This window comes from Microtus ochrogaster, chromosome 6, assembly GCF_000317375.1.
Source record: "Microtus ochrogaster isolate Prairie Vole_2 chromosome 6, MicOch1.0, whole genome shotgun sequence".
NCBI classification, from domain to species: domain Eukaryota; kingdom Metazoa; phylum Chordata; class Mammalia; order Rodentia; family Cricetidae; genus Microtus; species Microtus ochrogaster.
This window is the reverse complement of record NC_022013.1, coordinates 27384696-27393718: the sequence shown is the minus strand read 5'-3', so window position 1 is coordinate 27393718 and position 9023 is coordinate 27384696.

Sequence of the window (9023 nt, the reverse complement as noted above, 5' to 3'; positions counted from 1 at the left end):
GAACCAGCTATTGTAGACCAGGCTGGTCTCGAACTCACAGAGATCCGCCTGCCTCTGCCTCCCAAGTGCTGGGATTAAAGGCATGTGCCTCCACCGCCCGGCTGGTTTAATATTTTTAAATGGGTGCTGGTGAATAAAAAAAAAAAATCACTGTGAAATTCCTATTCCTCTGCATGCATCTCAACTACATTTCTCATCTGCAGCAGTGTGGACATTTGGGACCGCTGTTTGCTGTCTTGTCACTGGATGTCAGCAGCATCCTTGGTCTGTGCACACATGTAGACACACATACACATGCATACATGTACATAGTATGACCTCTAAAACACTTCTCAACACACGCCAGGCGGTGGTGGCACACGCCTTTAATTGCAGCATTTGGGAGGCAGAAGTAGGCAGGTGTCTATGAGTTCAAGGCCAGTCTGGTCTACAGAGTGAGTTTCAGTTCAGCCAGAGCTGTTACACAGAGAAACCCTGTCTCAACAAACCAAAAAACAACAATAACAAAAAAATCTTAACACGTTGCCCAGGGTAAGAAAGGGGGAGTGCACTTAAAGAAGCAATATAGTGGATTTATTATGTTTTCAATTTTTGATATTAAATTTATTTGCATTGAATTTATATTAAAATTGTGCAAAACAGTGCATAATTTTGTTTGTTTGTTTTGGTTTTTCTTTTTTTTTAAATATTTATTTATTATGTATACAATATTCTGTCTGTGTGTATGCCTGCAGGCCAGGAGAGGGCACCAGACCTCATTACAGATGGTTGTGAACCACCATGTGGTTGCTGGGAATTGAACTCAGGACCTTTGGAAGAGCAGACAATGCTCTTAACCTCTGAGCCATCTCTCCAGCCCCTGCTTTGGTTTTTCGAGATAGGGTTTCTCAGTGTAGCTCTGGCTATCCTGGAACTAGCTGTTGTAGACCAGGCTAGCCTCAAACTCACAGAGATCCACCTACTTCTGCCTCCTGAGTGCTGGGATCAAAAGTGTGAACCACCACTGCTCAGCCTGCATAATTGTTAATTTTAAAAAAGTATTATTGGGGGCTGGAGAGATGGCTCAGTGGTTAAGAGCATTGCCTGCTCTTCCAAAGGTCCTGAGTTCAATTCCCAGCAACCACATCGTGGCTCACAGCCATCTGTAATGAGGTCTGGTGCCCTCTTCTGGCCTGCAGACATACACACAGACAGAATATTGCATACATAATAAATAAATAAATAAATAAATATTTTTTTTTAAAAAGTATTATTGTTGCGTGGGCACCCTTCATTGGAAAGGGTGTTTCTGTGCATGTTAGAGAATTTTTTTTAATTTATTTGATTTTTATTTTATCTGTATGAGTGTTGTGTCTGATCGTACATATGTAAACCATGTATGTACAGAACCCGTGGAGGCCAGATGAGGCTGGTATACCCTGGAACTCGAGTTACAGATGGTTGTAAGATGCCATATTGGGGGAGAAACAAAACAGCTAGCCACTGGCTCTTATCTCTACCTCAGAAATGGTGATCCTACCTCCAGGAATCCCAGAAGGAGAGCTGTCCCCTCCCATTTTATATTCCTCTCTAGTGCTGGGATTAAGGCATGCATCACTACTGCCTGGTTTCTGTGGCAAACTAGTGTGGCTACTGGGATTAAAGGTGTGTGTCACCACTGCCTGGTCTGTAAAACTGACCAGTGGGACTGTTTTACACTCTGATCTCCAGGCAAGCTTTATTTATTAAAATACAAATGAAATAACATACATTATCATGTGAGTACAGGGAACTGAATTCAGATCCTCTGCAAGAGCAACCAGCACTCTTAACCAAGGAACAGCTAAGAGCACTGGCTGCTCTCCCAGAAGACTCAGGTTCAGTTTCCAGCACCCACGTGGCAGATCACAACCAGGGGATCTAGTGCCCTCTTGTGGCCTCTACATGCACTGGTACACATACGTGAAAGCAAAACTCATACATCAAAAAATTTTAAAATACACCGGCGGTGGTGGTGGTGCACACCTATAATCCAGCACTCAGGAGGCAGAAGCAGATAAATTTCTGTGAGTTCAAGGCCAGTCTGGTCTACAGGGTGAGTTCCAGGACAGGCTTCAAAGCTACATAGAGAAAGTCTGTCTCGAAAAACAGACAAACAAAAACAAAATAAATCAAGTCCACACCACCTAACAGTGCCACTTCCTTTAGACCTACGGAGGCTATTTTCATTGAAACCACTACACTGTTGATGCCTCCCTCCTTGCGTTTTGCCAGTGCTGCAAGTAAGGAAACAGGTTTGCTGGCTTCCTGTAAAATCTAGATAACAGTACATGGTTGGGACAGGGGTTTGAGCGAACAGCCATCTCCCAGCTCTCTGAACCCAGGCCTTTTGCTGGCGGTGGAAGCTTCGCTGCAGGGGCCTGACTGAGTGGACCGGTGACTGATTTCATCTTCTCTCCTTTCTGTTCCCATTCAAGGTGCCCAGCCTCGAGCCTGAAGCCAGTAATTAGCTCATTCATACACAAAAACAAACAAAAAAGTATCTTACAACATCTTAAGTTTACTAGTTTGACCTTCCTCTTTACTTGAGTGTGGCCCAGGCACCTTAGGCAACATCAAAGTGGCAACTGTGGAGATATTAACAGCCTGGAGGGGTGGAGTGGGAGAGCATTCCCTTAACATATGAGGAGCTTGCTGGCTTCCATCCCAAGCATTGTTTAGAGAAAAAACCTAATCAGGCTAGTGTTTTCTCTGCAGTGACTTCCAAAATGGACTGGGCATACCTCAGGTGGGCTTGACTTATTGTGGCCTGTGGCAGGAAGGCAGATGGTACTGTGTCTCGCCAAGCACAGCCCGGCTTCCCTGGCTGACTTTCTCATCGTGTTGCTTTTGGAGGACAGGATGGTTGGAGCCAGGAGCGCTTCAGGAAAATGTACTTATCCGAAATTGGCTGGATCTAAGATGGCCACCAGAGCAACACCCAGACAAGGTTTAACTGCCTTATAATCCATCTCCTGGCTAAATGGCTATTCTCCAGCACCATGACAGTTACAGTTGCCGTGGCAATGGTTGCAAGGGTCTATAAAGGGAACAAGAGGAGGCTGCACCAAAATTCCCAGAAAAGAGATGCATGTCACCACGATCTCTTCATCCTTTTCCACAGTCCTTTCCAAAAACAAACAAACAAAAACAAAATAAATCAAGTCCACACCACTTAACAGTGCCACTTCCTTTGGACCTATGGAGGCCATTTTCATTGAAACCACTACACTGTTGCTGCCTCCCTCCTTGTGTTTTGCCAGATATGACACCATATCCTTCCCAAGCCCAAAAGTTAAGAGGTGGCTTTTCAAGTTTGCCTCCATTTCTTCTGTTCTTGGTCAATAAGAAGTCCTTCCTTTTCACTGCTTACTGGCTGCTCAGTCTTAGTATCGCTTTCACAGTTTCAAACTTTTATAATTAACATAAGCCTCCTCCAGTTACAAGCAGCTAGAAATACTAACCCCTTTAGAAGGCACAAGCCTGACTCTGGGCTGGGTGTGGTGGCCTACTCCAGTATACCAGCCCTTAGAAAGTAGAGGGAACAGAAGACCAGAGGCCAGCATCCCAAATCAGTGGATTTAAGAACAACCCAAGCTGTATGAGACCCTGTCCCAAAAAATAAGAACAACAGAAGATGCGGATCAGTTGGTGGAATGCTCGCCTAGTAGTATATACACAAAGTAGTGGGTTCAATCCCCAACACATAAATGGGGTGTGGTGGCGCCTGTAATCCTGTAATCCCAGCAATGGGGAAGCAGAGACAGGAGGATCAGAAGTTCAAGGTCACCTTCAGGTCATATACATATAGATGTATATAATAATATAATATAATATAAATATATTATATATGTATATAATAAAATACTATATATGTATGTAAAATGTTTCTCTCATATGTGGAATCTTAAAAAAGAAAAAGGACAGAGGGACTGCTTAGGAATGGGGAGATAAATATGATCAAAGTACATTGTATGCATGTATGAAACCATCTTAATGAAACATGGCCTAGCATAATGGCCTGTGCCTGTAATTCGAGCACTTAGGAAGTTCAAGGCCAACCTGAGCTATGACAGAGAGACCTGTCAAAATAAATAAAAAAATAGAATAAAATAGAATACATACAAAATCTGATAATGAAGCCCACTAATATATATAATTAATACTTTCATGATTTCTTTTGTTGCTTTTGTTGTCTGAGATGGAGTCTTATGATGGGGCCCAGGCTGCCCCAAACCCTTTGAACTTCCCTGTCTGCCTCCATGACACAGAATTAGAGTTTGTCACAGTGGGCTTTACCCCATCCTTTGCAGATTGGCTCCCCTTCCCAGGACCCTCCTCCCTGTCCTATGAGACAGCTCTGCTTATCCAGCACTTAAGTCACCTGGGCCCCGCTTGCCCCATGCCCAACCACTGTGGCCAGGAGAGTGTGTGGTTACTGGCTTCCCTCAGCCCACAGGAGTCCGCTTCACTTGAACTGCTGCAGACAGGCGGGCCAGCTACCACAACCACACTTCCAGTATTTGCACATCTGTGCCATCCTCGCCTTGAGGAGGAACTTACCCTGTGGCTAGCTCCTCACTGGTACATTGAAATGAGGTGACCAGGTGTGAAACTTCGTGTCTCAAGGCTGCCAAGTTTGCTAGCTGGTGGCATCCCATTCTTACTGGCTTGACAAAGTAGGGAGCCATATTAAAGCAAGGAATTGAGTGGCCTCCAAGTGGAGGAAGTGGGGCCAGCCACCAGACCACAGCCAAGAAAAGGAGGCAACTTGAGAAGAACTGAGTTCTGCCAATAGCACCATTAGTTGGGAAGTATTTATTTCCCCAGCAAACCTCCAACAAAGGCCACCGGCGATTGCGAGCTGTACCCGCCCAAACTCTTACCCTCAGAAATAGTGAGATGTTAGCACAAATGACACCACTATGTTCAAGATTGTACTGTATCCAGAGGCACCTGCCAACACAAGGGCAGAGCGCTGTTGTCACAGAGTGGGGAATCCAGGCTGGAAGGCAAAAGCAAGTGTCCACCACTGTCCCTATTCCAGATGGCATGTCTGACATCTCTAGCCTGGGGTTTCCCTGAACCGCATAGAGAGCAAATTGTTTGCATACAGATTTTGGGGAAATTAGTTCCCTTAACTACCAAAAACATATGCTTGAAGATCAGAGTGCAGAGCTAAATCACTCTAACTAGAGCCCAAGCAGTGGTGGGCACCTTTAATCCCAGCACTCAGGAGACAGAGGCGGTGGAACTCTGTGAGTTCAAGGCCATCCAGTCTAAAAGAGAAACAGAGCCAGGCCGGGGGGGGGGGGGGGGGGGGCCCCCTTTTACCCCCCCCCGGGGGGGGGGGGGGAAAAAAGGGGGGGGGGGGGGGGGGGGGGGGGGCACACCTTTAATCCCGCCACTAGGGAGTGTGGAGACAAAAGGGATGGGGCTGGGCAGAGAGAGGAATCTAAGGTGCTCAGATGCAGTCTGAGGCAGCAGCCTGAAGGAGGCAGTCTGAGGAGGCGGTCTGAGGGGGCGGTCTGAGGGGGCGGTCTAAGGGGGCAGCCTGAAGGAGGCAGTCTGAGGACAGCATTGCCCTTAGGGTCTGAGGATTCAGTAGAGGTAAAAGGTCTCTCTAGTGACTGGTAACTCTGCTTCTCTGATCTTTCACCCCCTAATATCTGACTCTGGGTTTTTATTAAGAACAATTAGAATTCGTGCTATATACAGTGATGACCCAAAACTGAAAACTAACTATAAGCAGCAGTTTATGGTCTAATAGAGTGGATTTTAGAAGAAAATAGCCAAATTTAGAAGAAAATGAATTTAAAAGTAACTAAATACATATAACATTTTAGCCTGATGTGTTGGAGCATGTCTTTTTTTAATCCCAGCACTCAGGAAGCAGAGATAGGTGGAATTCTATCGAAAAACCAAAACAAAAGAAAAGAAAGGGAAAAAGAGAGAGAGAGAGAAAGAAAAGAGGTAACCCAGTGATCCTAACCTACACTCAAAAATGACTCCCTGGAAAATAAATCCCTTTCAAATATTCAAAATCTATGATGCTTACAGAAGCCGAGCATAGTGACTCACGTCGTATAATCCCAGAATTCAGGATGCTAAGTTCAAAACCAACCTGGTGGCTACAAAGGGTCTGGGGGCGGATGTGCATCTGTAAAAAGAAGTATTGAAAATGGTCTAGGCAGAAAGACAGGCAGGGCATATCTGTCTCTATGACTCCAGCTACTGAATTTCATTCTAGAATTTCTGGGAAGCTTTGCAGTCTCAAGGAGATGACAAGATAAGATGTGTACTGTGGTAGGGAACAGAAGAGATGTCTAGGGAAGAAGGCAACCGGAATCCGTCCAGAAGCTGGTGGGAGGTACTCGACCAGAGAAAAACGTGCATGTTAGATCTGCAAAGTGGTTTTTGGTTTTTGCTTTTGTTTTTTTTCTTTTTTTTTGTTTGTTTTTTATTACTTTATAAATGCAAAGTGGTTTTAAATTTGTATTTTCTTTTTGAAAAAAATCATTACATTTATTTATTTACTTTATCGGGGAGCACACGCGTGGAGGTCAGAAGACAACTTTCATTGAACTCCTCTACCGTCAGGCTTGGCAGCAAGAGCCTCCACCTCCTGAACCAGCCCTGAAAACGCTCAAATACCTGGGAACACTGCCCGGAAGCTGATCGCTGTAGATCAGCATCCCCTCTGCCCGACTCACACCTCAGGATAAACAGTCCTCTTTCCCCAGCCGGGCCTTTGAGCCTTCCCACAGCCCTCCTGCAGCGAGGAGCCAGAGCCGGCCTTCCGGCCCCTGGCGCTTTCGTTCCTATCTTCTTCTGTCTTGGCTCTTCCCCTTTGTTGATAAACTCCAATGTTCTTGAGTGCAGCCTGGTTTTTGTTTTGTTTTTTCTTGTTGGCCTTACAGAGCGAAGTTAAACCAGCTTGGGCTTGGCAATCTGCCCCTTCCCTACCAGATTTTCTTCTTCACTGCCCCATCTCACGAAAGGGCATTTCAGACTCCGTATCTCACCGCCCACTCAGCAGAATCGACAGCACGTAGTCTGTGCTCGGCCCTCCAGGAGCGACCTTCTAGGAAGTCTTTCTACGGGTGGACGTGCACTTAACCCGCCCACAGCAGGCTCAGAACAGCAGGCAGGAGTGGGGCTAGGAATGCAGCTCAATTGGATGGGTGCTAGCCCTGCATACACAAAGCTCCGGGTTCCATCCATCCTTAGCAGGCTCCTAAGACCAGTACTTGGGAGGTGAAGGCAGGAAAATACGAGATCAAAGTCATCTTTGCAACCAGGGAGTTTGAGGCCATAATCATGAGCCAGAAGAAGCGGACAGGAGAGGACGGAGCCACAGTGGTCACACAGTCTTGTCTCCACCTTGCTTTGCTTTCTGTTTCTCTTTGTTTGCTTGTTTTGTTTTGTTTTTTATTGAGACAGGGTTTCTCTGTGTAGCTCTGGCTGTCCTAAAACTCTGTAGATCAGGCTGGCCTCGAACTCACAGAGATCCTCCTGCCTCTGCCTCCAGAGTGCCAGGATTGAAGGTGTGCATCACCACCTCCAAATTAAAAATTTAAAACATTTTTTTGAGAATTTCATACAAAAATACTATATTTACTGTTAGGAATATTTCTTAGGACGAGCCTCTCCAGTAGGGCAAATAATTCCAATCGGACCAAATAAATAGCAGACAATGAGGACTACTGAGAACTCAAGAACAATGGCAGTGGGTTTTTGATCCTACTGCACATACTGGCTTTGGGGGAGTCTAGGCAGTTTGGATGCTCAACTTACTAAACCTGGATGGAAGTGGGCGGTCCTTGGACTTCCCACAGGTCAGGGAACCCTGATTGCTCTTCAAGCTGATGAGGGAGAGGGACTTGATTGGGGGAGGGGGAGGGAAATGGGAGGTGGTGGCGGGGAGGAGGCAGAAATCCTTAATAAATAAATAAATTTAAAAAAATTAAAAAAAAAAGAATTAAATCTCAAAAAAAAATGCCCATGTTTAATGCCGTGTTTCCGGTTGGCACTGGGGAAAGCATGGTGAGGGGAAGAGAAAGAAGGAGAGACCACGCAAAACCCGGAAACCACGTGTTCATTCTGGGGGGGCAGCCTAAATAGACTGTGGGAGTGGTCCTGATCCTCCCTGGGGAGGGGTCCAGACTAAGTCAACTCCCAGGGGAGGGGGTGGCCCTTCCAACCAAACATCCCAGGCTCCTTGGATATAAGGGTGTCGGGGGGGGGCTGGGGTCTCACTTCCAATCAAATATTTGCATGTCCCCCTCTTTTGTGTTTGCTTGCTGTTTTCTCCCTAACTGGGGATTCTCGTGTTATTAATGTTTTCTTTGCTCTTTCTGTACTGGGGGTGAAAGCGGATCTTGTGCATGCTAGACAGGCCCCGTGCCACAGAGCTACACCCCCGCCTCAGAAGACTAGTTTCATCTCTAATGCATCATAGAACTCTCTAGAACCTCCCTATCTATAACATAGAGCCACCTACACACACTCGAGGGTGGTAAATCCATGCACCTCTACACACGCACCGTCAGGAAACTAGAAACATCTCACATCTTATCTGTGAGAAATACGGAGAATTCTTACACCACAAATTCAAAAGGCAGAGAAAAACACATAATTTTGGGTTTCCTATAAGTTCCTGGGTCAAGAACAACATCTAAGGCTGCTATTTTAAAACCAAATTAAAGATTTTTTTTATGACAGGAAACTGCTCTAACAATAACACTTTATTTCCTGCAAACGACAAATAAATTCCATGCATTCCCACGCTTACTTTGCTCTGGAGCCCAGGGCCACAGGCTCAGAGACCAGTGCCTCCTGTGTCATTGAGAAGAAAGTTTTGTGAGCTTTCTCAGTGTTTTGAACCACTTAAGGAAGGATTTGACAAACTAAAATACATGAACCCTTAGTCACTGAGAAAGGCTGATACAATGTCTACTGACATGGGTTTTTACTGAGACACCATCTTGTTGAGCAACCAGGCC